The 13,976-nt window shown below is 40.5% G+C and overlaps 1 protein-coding gene across 5 annotated transcripts in view; it reads right to left on the bottom strand.

Annotated features, from left to right (window-relative positions):
* The window catches only part of KCNIP1 (potassium voltage-gated channel interacting protein 1), a 552,728-nt gene that overhangs the window by 137,941 nt on the left and 400,811 nt on the right, over positions 1-13,976 (bottom strand). The window lies entirely within an intron of this gene.

Below are 13,976 nucleotides of genomic sequence, written 5' to 3'. Positions count from 1 at the left end.
CCCTGAACAACTTAGCATTATATTGACTACCTCAGCAACGTTACATGTGATTTTTTTTAAATCTGTGCAAACAATTATTTTCTGTTCTGTTTTGGGCTTTTTTATAACCCTACCAATGCAGGTTTCAGAGTAGCAGCCGTGTTAGTCTGTATCCGCAAAAAGAAAAGGAGGACTTGTGGCACCTTAGAGACTAACAAATTTATTTGAGCATAAGCTTTCATGAGCTACAGCTCACTTCATCGGATGCATGCAGTGGAAAATACAGTGGGGAGATTTATATACACAGAGAACATGAAACAATGGGTGTTAACATATACACTATAATGAGAGTGATCAGGTAAGGTGAACTATTACCAGCAGGAGAGTGGGGGTGGGGGGGCAGGGGGAGGAACCTTTTGTAGTGATAATCAAGGTGGGCCATTTCCAGCAGTTGACAAGAACACGTGAGGAACAGTGTGTGTGTGTGTGTGTGGGGAAATAAGCACGGGGAAATAGTTTTACTTTGTGTAATGACCCATCCACTCCCAGTCTTTATTCAAGCCCAATTTAATGGTGTCCAGTTTGCAAATTAATTTCAATTCAGCAGTCTCTCATTGGAGTCTGTTTTTGAAATTTTTTTTGTTGTAATATTCCGACTGTGACCAGGGAGATTGAAGTGTTCTCCGACTGGTTTATGAATGTTATAATTCTTGACGTCTGATTTGTGTCCATTTATTCTTTTATGTAGAGATTGTCCAGTTTGGCCAATGTACATGGCAGAGGGGCACTGCTGGCACATAATGGCATATATCACATTGGTAGATGTGCAGGTGAATGAACCAATGCTTTTTGAAAATGCTTCTGCTGTACTGCGTGGAAAGTAAAGGCAAAGCTTGGGGGAAAACATGAAAAAGGTTGTCTTCCTCTCTTACTTTCCTTCCTTCTGAATCCTGCTTTTAAGACATTCAGCAGGAAAAATTCCAAGTATCACAGTGACAGGTCAGGATATATTCAATGAGACCCCCTCCCCCCACCACCACTCATAAATCAGCATAGGAACCAGGACTTCAAAACATCACTACCACTTGAGCTAAAGGAACCATTTGCTGATAGCTGTAGTAGGCTCTGAGACTCTGTGGATTATCTATTAGAGAGGAACACAGTGAACTTAGCCATTCTGTAACATATGCACAGAAGTCTCAATAGACCAAAATCTGGCCTGACATGGGCACCAATTGCAGGCAGGCAAACAAGACTAATAATGTTGCTGTTTGTTATAGCTTATTCTTCCAAAATTTTATTGGGCTGGCTACTTCGGGTAAATTGCCCCCCACTAATGAGTAGAGATGTCACATATTTTTTCCATCGCCACCACGGGAGAATTTTGTGACTGGGATGGTAATTTTCAGGACTATTATTGCAGGGCTCCAATAACACTGAGTGCTTTTCTTCTTTAAAGCACTTTATAAACATCAAGTGAGTCTCATAACAAATCTACGGATAGATTTTATTATCCCCATATTACAGGAGTAGAGACTCGAAGAATGAGTCAGGAGCAGAATTAGAACATTGGGTCCCATATTTATGCTCAGGGAATTACCTCATACGTCTCTCTAATCATATTCCTCACCGCTGCTACCTTTGCTCATTCATTGCTTCTCCAAAAATTGACTTGTCTCTGTTTAAAAACAACACTTTAGGGATGCAGCTGACATGTCAATGGTCCAAAGCAGCATGTTCATGTCCAGCTATTAGAGCCTCACAGTGTTACTATGGTGCTTGACTGCAGGGCTTCTACCTTCTTTATGATATTTGTATAGGTACTTAATAACACTGGAAAAAATGTAGAACAGAGCAAGACAGTATTTCTCCAGAAGTAATAGTCTGGAACAATGAATATTCAGTAAGGCCAAAGGAGTCTTTAATTAAAGCACCTGAGCAGAAACAGAACAAAGGGTAGTCTGTGCTGCAACCAGAGGTATGATTGCTGAATCATACCTGAACTGACTTTAATTTAATTAGCTCAGGTGCCAATATCAGTGAAGATGTGGCAGAATGGACTTCTGTGCAGACTAGCCACCTGAGCAAATACCCAGGATCCTGGTCAGTATTATACAACCTATACTTAAACTAGTGCTTGTGCATCTTCACTGCTACTGGTACTTACGTTAACTAGCTTTGCTACGGCTACATATGATGTTGTCACACCTCCAACTGCAGGGTAAACACACCCATTAACTGGTTTCATCTTTAAACACTACCTCTGGAACAAAAGAGACCTCTGATGCTAACTATGTTATAGAAGAGAAAAGGGGTGGCTTTTTCTCTCCATGAAGAATGGTCTGCGGGGCAAAAGCACTGACTTGTGTTTTGGGAGTTCTGGGTCTATTCACAGCTCTGCTAAAGACTTTCTTCTTCTTCACATGAACTCTCTGGACCTCAGTTTTCCTTTGATATGACAGGAAAAATATGTGCTACCAGAACCCCACAGGGATGTTGGGAGGGTTGGTCTTTAAAGAACTTTGAGATCCTCCGAAAGAAGCCATCTTAAAAGTATTATTATTAAATATTAGAGGTGGTCATGCTATTAGTTGTGAACAATTTATCTTTTCCCATACACAGATGGCCCATGAATAGATTGGGATTTTGCAAAATTTATTAGTATTCATAAGTGTTCAGTCAATAGTATTCATCTATCCAGGTTCTTACACAGTGCTCATCAGCGTGGTATACAAGCCATTCCTATTTAAGAATGTAGTTACTCTAAAGAGGTTTTGTGCACTGTTTGTAGCATCCACCCCATTAGATATTCAATATTCTGTCTGAATGACTGGTCATTATGTCACATGCTATAGTTTCTGTTCCCTGATTGTGTGACCAAAATTTTAAAAGAGGAGCAACACCTGGAGAAATCAATAAGCTACTGAGTCTCTCAGGAGAAATACATAATAAACAAGACTAGACATTCTTAGTGTATTTAAAATTTTATCCTGTCCTGTTTTGCACAAAAATATTGTTATATTTGATTATGAATGTGAACCACAGATTTTAAAATAGCTGGGTTCCTTTCTGCCAGAGGAAAGGAGAAAGATGTAGGGCAGATTTATTGGCAGTCTAGCAGACTGCATTCAGTTGTCTCATGTCACTTCCTACAAGTAATTGAATGTACACTGTACACAGCAGTCAAGAAAGTACTTCTGGTATGAATGTGTTCACTGACAACAGATATGCTAATTTGCCCACTAATACATTTATCCACAAAGAAATACCTATATTAGCACAAAAAAGATTCTTCCCAATCATACAAACAAAAGCTAATCATACTAACATTCACAGAATAATCTAGTGGTTAGGGCACTCTCACTTTGGATGTGGTGGGAAACCCAGATTGAAGTCCTTGCCTGATGTGGAGCAGAGATTTAAACCGAGGTCTCTCTCATCCTCAGTGAGTGCCCTAAACGCCAGTCTATCAGCTTACCCTGGGTTGCTGTGTGTGTGTATGTGTCTCTCCCCCTGCCCCACTCCAGGCAGGGCAGGAAAGTTTTCAAAATCTAAAAAAGTTTTGGATAACAGGAAAACAGTTTTCCACTCACCTCTAAATTAGAGTTTTCACTAAATGCAACCATGAGTACTTACGTACAGCAGAAACCCAATTTTAAGAGTTATGCACATCCATTTGGGGAGCCAAACCATAACATGGGGTCTACACATCCAGTGAAAACAACTACACTTTTGAATATCAAATGCACACAACAAAACGATGATGAATGAGCTACCACCCAAGAATTACTCACAGAAAGGGCATGGTGAGTAATTCTGCACAATACATTCAAGAAAATTGCCATGTTTTTTATAGACAACATGCAAAGAGAGGTGAAATTTGTTGTATAAATTGCTCCTTACAATTTATTCACCTTTCTCTAAATATTATGCACTGTCCACCTGCAGTTCTCTGGGATCATTATTTAATCTTTTTTTTCTCTCTTTCTTCTAGTCAGTATCTGTCATAAATATAAAGGGAAGGGAAAACACCTTTAAATCCCTCCTGGCCAGAGGAAAAAACACTTTCACCTGTAAAGGGTTAAGAAGCTAAGATAACCTTGCTGGCACCTGACCAAAATGACCAATAAGGAGACAAGATACTTTCAAAGCTGGGGTGGGGGTGGGCGGGGAGAGAGAAACAAAGGTTCTCTCTGTGTGATGCTTTTGCCGGGACCAGAGCAGGAATGCAGGTCAGAACTCTTGTAAAAAGTCAGTAACCAATCTAGTTAGATATGCGTTAGATTCTGTTTTGTTTAAATGGCTGATAAAATAAGTTGTGCTGAATGGAATGTATATTCCTGGTTTTGTATCTTTTTGTAACTTAAGGTTTAGCCTAGAATGTTTTGAATATGTTTTGAATATGATTACCCTGTAAGGTATTTATCATCCTGATTTTACAGAGGTGATTCTTTTACTTTTTCTTTCATTAAAATTCTTCTTTTAAGAACCCGATTGCTTTTCGTTGTTCTTAAGATCCAAGCGTTTGGGTCTGTGTTCACCTATGCAAATTGGTGAGGATTTTTATCAAGCCTTCCCCAGGAAAGGGGGTGTAGTGCTTGGGGGGATATTTTGGGGGGGAGACGTTTCAAAGTGGGCACTTCTCCTGTTCTTTGTGTAACACTTTGGTGGTGGCAGTGTTTAACCTAAGCTGGTAAGAATAAGCTTAGGGGATCTTTCATGCAGGTCCCCACATCTGTACCCTAGAGTTCAGAGTGGAGAAGGAACCTTGACAGTATCTTTATTGCTTCTGATCACAATTTGAACCAGCTTTACCTACACCTCAATCTGGAACATGGATAACTGGGATACAGATCACTAGAGAAAGGAGTGGGAAACTCTGAGGTTCCCAGAATTTCCATCTACCACAATTCTGTCATGAATTTCATGACATTTGACGCATTTCTTAAAGCCCCACTCCCACAAGATGTGTGATGACAAGAGAATCTCAGATTTCATTTTTTAAAAAGTTTTCAGCCCTCATGGTTGCAGAGGAAAACTTGAAATTATGACCCTTGTGCATCCTAAGAGTTTAAAAGCCAGAAAGAAAGTAAAAAAAAATGATTTTTTTTACTCTCATAATTTGTAAACTGGTCTTGTGATTTTGGGGGGCATTACTCATGGTTCTTCAACATTTGGGGTTATCAGTAGTGGGTTCCATCAGAGTTTCCTCTATATTGTTCTATTGTGGGAGGGAGACAACTCCCACAACCCAAGGATCTTGGAGCTTACCTGAAGCCAACACCATGCCTGTGGAGGCTTCACACTGCATAAGCTCCTTACCCTGATAACACAGCCCAATTTCAGCCATCCTGCCTGAGATTCACACATTCACCACATCATCTTAGCCCCAACAATGGGGGTTTCACAGTTCTGAGGTGCTCCATTCCATTCAGTATAGCCTCAAGCTGAATTCCCTGCTGGTTGCTAAGGGAGAAAATATGCACCATGCAACTGTCCTATCCAACCCCTACTGAACTTTCCACTGGAGGTTACTGGGGTAGAGAAGGATGGGGAAGCAGCTTCCCCCACGACAACAACTCTGCACGGACAGCTGTCAGCATGCAGCTCCTCACACAGTACTCGGGCCCTCCGGTGTAACTAACTGAAAAGATGAGCTTTCTGTTTCTACTTAACATTCACACGGTCAGGAATAATTGAGCAGGAAGTTGGCTGTGTTCTTACTGAGATATACTTGTGCTGGGATTTAAACAAGATGAAGAGGTGCTGCTCAGCTTTGCTCCCTATAGGACCTTGCACAGAAGCACACTGTCAGATCTTCTTCAGAAGATGAAAAAATATTGATCAGCTGTAGAGGTGAGGAATGTATAGCTCATCTACACATAGATGTTTTATCTGAGCTTCTCATGGGGCCTCAAGTAAAACCTAACATTCAATGAGCCTCGAACTTGACTTGGATTCCAAACTTATGGAGCTCTCTGGCATTAATTACATTCTATAACAATAAGACTTTCTGAACTTCTATAACAGCTTTCAAATATTCAGTAACTATGCCTGTAAGATATGTACTAACATTCCCATTTTACAGACAGTTAAACTGAGGAACAGAACAAATAAGCAATTTATTCAAGTTGACACATAAAATAATCAGAAGAGCAGGGATTAGAACCTATGAGCAGCAATTACTGGTCCTATGTTCTACCCATAGCATCACACTTCCTGCAGAACAGCATTCAAAAACTACACAGATATTTTCAATTACATATGAAAGTGTTAAACTCTCTGAAGACTCCACAGAAAAAGCTGTATGTTTGTCAGCAACTGAAAATTAAAACAAAAAGACACTGCGAGTAAAAAACAAATCACGAACACATTCAAAATGATAGATCTCTTGATGATAGATACACTTGCTGGTGCCTGGCATACAATAGCTCCTGCAGGCAATAAACATTTAGAATCTTGCAATTAATTGCAATAAAGGTTTTCACTGTGTGTGTGAAACATGTACTTCCTGGAAACATATGTTGGTTTTACATAAAGATCATTCAAAATAATGTACTATGAAAAGGAATTTGTAGGAAAAAAAGGAATTGCTATAGTGGATCAGACCAATAGTCTATTTAGTCCTTAAAATAAGCCAGGTCAAAATGCATCATAAAATTCAGGAACCCCTGCAATGGACAAATGCAGAACAACCTTCCCACAGAGGAAGTTTGTTTCTGTGCCCAAGAAGTTAGTAATTGATTTATGTTCTGTAGAATTGGGGTTTTACACTCCTTATTTTGTTTTAAATGTATCAAAGATAACAGTGGATGCTCTTATTATCCACATATATATTTAAAAGACTTCACTGTATCTTGTGGCAATGATTTTCACAGGCTAATTACATGTGGTGTAGAAAAGTATTTTTTTTTAATCAACCCTTAAGTTTGATTAAATGTTCCCCTGTTATTGCATTATGACAACGGACAAAAAGGATCATCTGAATGATTTTTTCTATAAGATTCATTATTTCATATACCTCTAGCACATCCCCTATCATTAGTCTCCTTTCTACACTGTACAGTCAGGGGCGTGGATCAGCATTCATGTAATGCTCCCGATGATCCAACCAGCAGACCAAATTCGGTGATGAATTCTGGTAACATGCCACCTGAGGCACGTTGCATGTATGCTGATACGACTGCACTGTCCAAATCATTTCATTTCTTCAAATGAAAATATTTCTATAGCTCTAATGATTTTAATTAACTACCCCCCACCCCACTCCCTGACACCCTATTTCTGCTGTACTTTTTGAGATGGGGTAATGAGATCATTTTCAGTATTCCAGGTGAGGACATAACATCAGATTATATAAAATACTGAAAAAATAACAATATTATTTTCCATAGTTTATCCATCCTAACGTTTGGTTTTCTTTTATTACTGCCAGTGTGCATGAAACAGAGGATTTCATGGCCAAAATGATGCCCAGTTCTTTTGCATGAGTGATTATAATCCATCTAGAACCTAGGCGTGTGTATCAATAGTTTTTTTTTTCCTTTTAATATGTACCACCCTGCATTTCTCAACAATGAATTTCATTTGTCATCATGCTACCTATTCATCTAGCTTGGGTAAGTCCTTTTAGAGTTTCTCAATTCTCGCTAGCTCCAACTATTCTAAATAATTTTGTGCCACCATCTGCAAAGTTTGAGGATAAAAAGCTATCAATTGACACCTGATGACAGCTGCAAAATTACAAGGATTTTAGCAGATCTGGTGTTTTAGGGTACTAGTTTAAAGTATTAGCAATCACCAGCTATTTAGGGACAATGGGCAACATTTCATTCTCATTTGTGTCAGTGCAAATCCACAGCAACTCCACAGATACAAATTAATTTGGTTTGAAAGCTGCAAGCCAATTAGGCAGGACTATCACATTTTTGTTTTCCAGCACAGTCCTGAGTGTTTTGGGAAGTAATGCCTAATTACTAGTTATTCTCGTCACTTGAGGATCCATTCTGCATAGTGATAAGTGAACCACGATTGTTTCATTGGTTTGGGTCAAATAAAACACAGAAGTTTGGATACTTCTCTGGCTGTGCTGTGCAGAGAGCTAGGAATCAGGAGTTCTTTCTTATGCTCCTTACTGTACCATTGCCACCATGTGTGATCACGGGCAAATCACCAACAGCTAGACAGTGTCTTGAACCACACAGTTGTCCTGCCCCAGGGAAAACTCCTGGGAAACAATTATAAGGCAACTGAGCCGGAAGGAAGAATTTAATCAGAGAAATGTAAATGATAATTGGCAAATGTTTAAGACCACTTAACTAAAAGCCCCAAAAGTCACAATCTAGGAAGAAGGCTGTATTGATTAAAAAAACAAACCTGGTTTAAAGGGGAAGTGAAGGTAGCTATAGAAAATAAAAATAACAAATGGAAGAAAGTGAAAGTTGATGAATATAAAATAGGAAGCTAGGAGTTGTATTAAATAGATAAGGGAAGCAAAGGGAAATAAGGAGAGATCTATGGTCAGCAGAGTTAAGAGTAAGAAGGAGTTTTCAAATATATTAGGAACAAAACAAAAAAATGCTGCCAACGGTATTGGTCCATTACCTAGATGGAAATTGTAGAACTACCAATAATAATACAGAAAAGGAAGACGTGCAATAAATATTTCTGTTTTGTATTTGGGAGAAAACAAATTATTTCCTAGAAACTTCCTGAAAAAGTACAAGAGCAAATCCGCACAGACACACCCCTAGAACTCCGAGCCGGGGTATTCTATCTGCTACTCAAGATCCATAAACCTGGAAATCCTGGATACCCCATCATCTCAGGCATTGGCACCCTAACAGCAGGATTGTCTGGCTGTGTGGACTCTCTCCTCAGGCCCTACGCTACCAGCACTCCCAGCTATCTTCGAGACACCACTGACTTCCTGAGGAAACTACAATCTATTGGTGATCTTCCTGAAAACACCATCCTAGCCACTATAGATGAAGAAGCCCTCTATACCAACATTCCACACAAAGATGGACTACAAGCCATCAGGAACAGTATCCCTGATAATGTCACGGCAAACCTGATGGCTGAACTTTGTGACTTTGTCCTCATCCATAACTATTTCACTTTTGGGGACAATGTATACCTTCAATTCAGCAGCAAGGCTATGGGTATCCTCATGGCCCCACAGTATGCCAACATTTTTATGGCTGACTTAGAACAACACTTCTTCAGCTCTTGTCCCCTAATGCCCCTACTCTACTTGCACTACAGTGATGACATCTTCATCATCTGGACCCATGGAAAAGAAGCCCTAGAGGAATTCCACCATGATTTCAACAATTTCCATCCCACCATCAACCTCAACTTGGACCAGTCCATACAAGAGATCCACTTCCTGGACACTACTGTGCTAATAAGCAATGGTCACATAAACACAACCCTATACCAAAACCTACTGACCGCCATACTTACCTTTCATCCAGACCATACCACACGATCCATTGTCTACAGCCAAGCTCTACGATACAACCACATTTGCTCCAACCCCTCAGACAGAGACAAACACCTACAGGATCTCTATCAAGCATTCTTACAACTACAATACCCACCTGCTGAAGTGAAGAAAAAGATTGACAGAGCCAGAAGAGTACCCAGAAGTCACCTACTACAGGACAGGCCCAAAAAAGAATATAACAGAACGCCACTAGCCGTCACCTTCAGCCCCCAACTAAAACCTCTCCAGCGCATCATCAAGGACCTACAACCTATCCTGAAGGACAACGCATCACTCTCACAGATCTTGGGAGACAGACCAGTCCTTGCTTACAGACAGACCCCCAACATGAAGCAAATACTCACCAGCAACCACATAGCACACAACAAAAACACTAACCCAGGAACCTATTCTTGCAACAAAGCCCATTGCCAACTGTGTACACATATCTATTCAGGGGACACCATCATAGGGACTAAGCACATCAGCCACACTATCAGAGGCTCGTTCACCTGCACATCTACCAATGTGATATATGCCATCATGTGCCAGCAATGCCCCTCTGTCATGTACATTGGCCAAACCGGACAGTCTCTACGTAAAAGAATAAATGGACACAAATCAGATGTCAAGAATTATAACATTCAAAAGTCAGTCGGAGAACACTTCAATCTCTCTGGTCACTCAATTACAGAGCTCAAAGTCGCAATATTACAACAAAAAAACTTCAAAAACAGACTCCAACGAGAGACTGCTGAATTGGAACTAATTTGCAAACTGGACACCATTAAATTAGGCTTGAATAAAGACTGGGAGTGGATGTGTCATTACACAAAATAAAACTATTTCCCCATGTTTATTTTTCCCCCCTACTGTTCCTCACACGTTCTTGTCAACTGCTGGAAATAGCCCACCTTGATTATCACTACAAAAGGTTGGGTTTTTTCCTCTCCTGCTGGTAATAGCTCACGTTACCTGATCACTCTCCTTACAGTGTGTATGGTAACACCCATTGTTTCATTTTCTCTGTGTATATAAAATCCCCCTACTGTATTTTCTACTGCATGCATCTGATGAAGTGAGCTGTAGCTCATGAAAGCTTATGCTCAAATAAATTTGTTAGTCTCTAAGGTGCCACAAGTCCTCCTTTTCTTTTTGCGGCTACAGACTAACATGGCTGCTACTCTGAAACCTGAAATTATGTACTTGTATCACATAAGAACTCTCTTTCCATTCCACTGGTATCTCAGGAGGATGTAAAACAGCAGCTACTGAAGTTAGATATTACTAAAATTAGCAGATCAGGATACCTTGTATTCAAGAGTTTTTTAAAAAGCTATATGAGGAGCTTGCTGGACCATTAATGTTGATTTTCAATAAGTCTTAGGACACTGGGGAATTTTCAGAAGACTGTAAGAAATAGATGCTGTGCCAATATTTAAAAAAGGTAAACCCGATGACCTGGGTAATTATAGGCCTGTCAGTCTGACATCAATCCTGGACACGATAAGGGAACAGTTGATCTGGGACTTGATTAATAAAGAATTAAAGGAGGATAGTATAGTTAATGAAAATCAAAACGGGTTTATGGAAAATAGATCCTGTCCAACTACCTTCTTTTGATGAGATTATAAATTTGGTTGATACAGGTAAAACTGTTGATGTAATATACTTAGATTTCTGCATGGTGTTTGACTTTGTACCGCACCACATTTTGATTAAAAAACTGGAATGATAAAAAAACTGGAATGATATAAAAATAACATGGCCCAATAAAAACAGATATTACCTCACCCACCTTGTCTCTCTAATATCCTGGGAGCACCATGGCAACAATAAGAACATGGCATACATTAAATGGATTAAAAACTGGCTAGCTGTCAGGTCTCAAAATGTAACTGTAAATGGGGAGATGTATTTCTAGTGGAGTCCCAGAGGGTTTGATTCTTGGACTTATGCTATTTAACACTTTATCAATGACCTGGAAGATTCATAGATACTAAGGTCAGAAGGGACCAGAATGTGAGTTCTGAATGCAAGGCTATGGCCAAAAGGGCTAATGCAGTCCTTGTATACATACATAGAGAAATCTCAAGTAGGAGTAGAAAACTATTTGTTCCCCATGTAGCTATTTATAGATTGTCGTCAAATCACCCCTTAACATTCTCTTTGTTAGGTTCCAGGAACTCAATCTATTTAGCTATCACTGTACGGCATGTTTTCTAATCCTTTAATCCGGGGGTGGCCAACCTGTGGCTCTTGAGCCACATGCGGCTCTTCAGAAGTTAATATGCGGCTCCTTGTCTAGGCACCGACTCCGGGGCTGGAGCTACAGGCGCCAACTTTCCAGTGTGTTGGGGGGGTGCTCACTGCTCAACCCCTGGCTCTGCCACAGGCCCTGCCCCCACTCCACCCCTTCCCGTCCCCTCCCCTGAGCCTGCAGCATCCTCACTCCTCCCCCCCAGAGCCTCCTGCACTCCATGAAATAGCTGATCAGGAGGTGCTGGGAGGGAGGGGAAGGTGCTGTCTGGCAGGGCTGCTGGTGGGTGGGAGACGCTAGGACCAGGTGGGAGGAGCTGCTGAGGGGCTGCTGACATATTACTGTGGCTTTTTGGCAAAGTACATTGATAAATTTTGGCTCCTTCTCAGGCTCAGGTTGGCCACCCTTGCTTTAATCATTTGTGTGTCTCTTCTTTAAGCCCTCTCCAATTTATCTATGTTCTCCTTGAATTGTGGACAGCAGAACCTAATAGAGAATTTCAGCAGCAGTCACAGATAAAATAACTTTATAATGGTCTCTTCAGTCGAGCAGACAAAGGTATAACATGATCCAATGGCTGAAAGTTGAAGCTAAACAAGTTCAGATTAGAAATAAGGTGTACATTTTTAACAATGAGCATGGAAAAATGTATTAAGATTCATGGTGGATTCTCCATCACTGGCAATTTTTAAATCAAGATTAATGTTTTTTCTAAAAGATCTGCTCTAGGAATTATTTTGGCGAAGTTCTATGGCGAGTGCTGTACAGGAGGTCAGACTAGATTGTCACAATGGTCTCTTCTGGCTTTGGAATCTATGAAACTATAAAAACCTGTGACTTAGTCACTACTTTCCCTGCTGCCCCCTTACTGCCAGGGGAATAACTTGCAACAACCCTTTGCCAAGTATAGCACTCCCTTGTCCAAGAGCTGGAGAGGACAGTCAAGGCTCTGTCCACGCCCCACTCACTTGCTTCCATCGAGTCCCTGCTCAACCAACATAGCTGAGGCAAGATGTAGACAGGTCTTGCATTAAAGCAGAGGCTAGCCACAGGGCTTGCCACCATCAGGCATCTCTGTGCTTGCCTCCTTATCTGTAAAATGGGATTATTAATACTTCTCCATCTTTACAAAGTGCTTGAAGAGCTTTGGAGGAAAGGTGCTATAAATTCAAGCTATTAGTGACTTGTTTCAGGCCCCAGAATTAGTCAGCCTGAGCTAGGAACAGAACCAAGGAGTCCTGTCTTGTAGTCACTAGAAAAAACTCCTTGAGCAATATTAGATGTACTACCCAAGGCTGAAATGAAGTCTTGGTATATGTTTAGAATAACACATTGGTGTTTCAATGCCAACCCATTAGACATCGCTTATTAAAGTACCCTTTTTCTAAGGGGGCTTTCTTATCTCTGATCCATAGTGAACGTTTTTCTTCCATATTCTACACTCTGCCTCTAAAAAGGAGAGACCACAGCAAGAAGCAGAGGCCAAGAGGAGAATTCTGATTACAAACCATTGAGAATAAACTACTCAAGCTCTTCCGGCACAATTGCCATACTGTTTGAAAGTGTTTATTTTCCTTTTATCTTTCTTCCATCTTCAGCTATACTCTATTATCTTTTCCCCCCATCTCTTAGTATTTTACCCACAGCCTATGCTATAATTCTGTCCAAACTCTCTGCATCATGTCGTCTTCCTGCAACAATTCAGATTCAGTAAGATTTCATCTTGAGTCTTGCCTTCATTCCTATGAGGTCCCTAATTTCTCTTTGCCTTAAATACAGAGCACCTCATTATACACACATACTAGGGTGCACACAAAACAAAAGGTGCAAATCCAAAAATTAACCAAAGACAGCATTGTAAAAGCATAGTATGTGACATAGAATCATAGCACTGGAAGGAACCTTGAGAGGTCATCTAGTCCAGTCCCCTGCCTCATGGCAGGACTAAGCATTATTTAGACCATTCCTGACAGGTGTTTGTCTAACCTGCTCTTAAAAATCTCCAATGATGGAGATTCCACAACCTTCCTAGGCAATTTATTCCAGGGCTTAACCACCCTGACAGTTAGGAAGTTTTTCCTAATGTCCAACCTAAACCTCCCTTGCTGCAATTTAATCCCATTGCTGCTTGTCCAATCCTCAGAGGTTAAGAAAAACAATCTTTCTCCCTCCTCCTTGTAACAACCTTTTATGTACTTGAACACTATTATGTCCCCCCTCAGACCTCTCTTTTCCAGACTGAACAAA

Source organism: Lepidochelys olivacea (assembly GCF_965140295.1).
Source record: "Lepidochelys olivacea isolate rLepOli2 genome assembly, chromosome: 8".
In the NCBI taxonomy this organism is placed as follows: Eukaryota; Metazoa; Chordata; order Testudines; family Cheloniidae; genus Lepidochelys; species Lepidochelys olivacea.
This window is presented reverse-complemented; position numbering and strand designations above follow the sequence as displayed.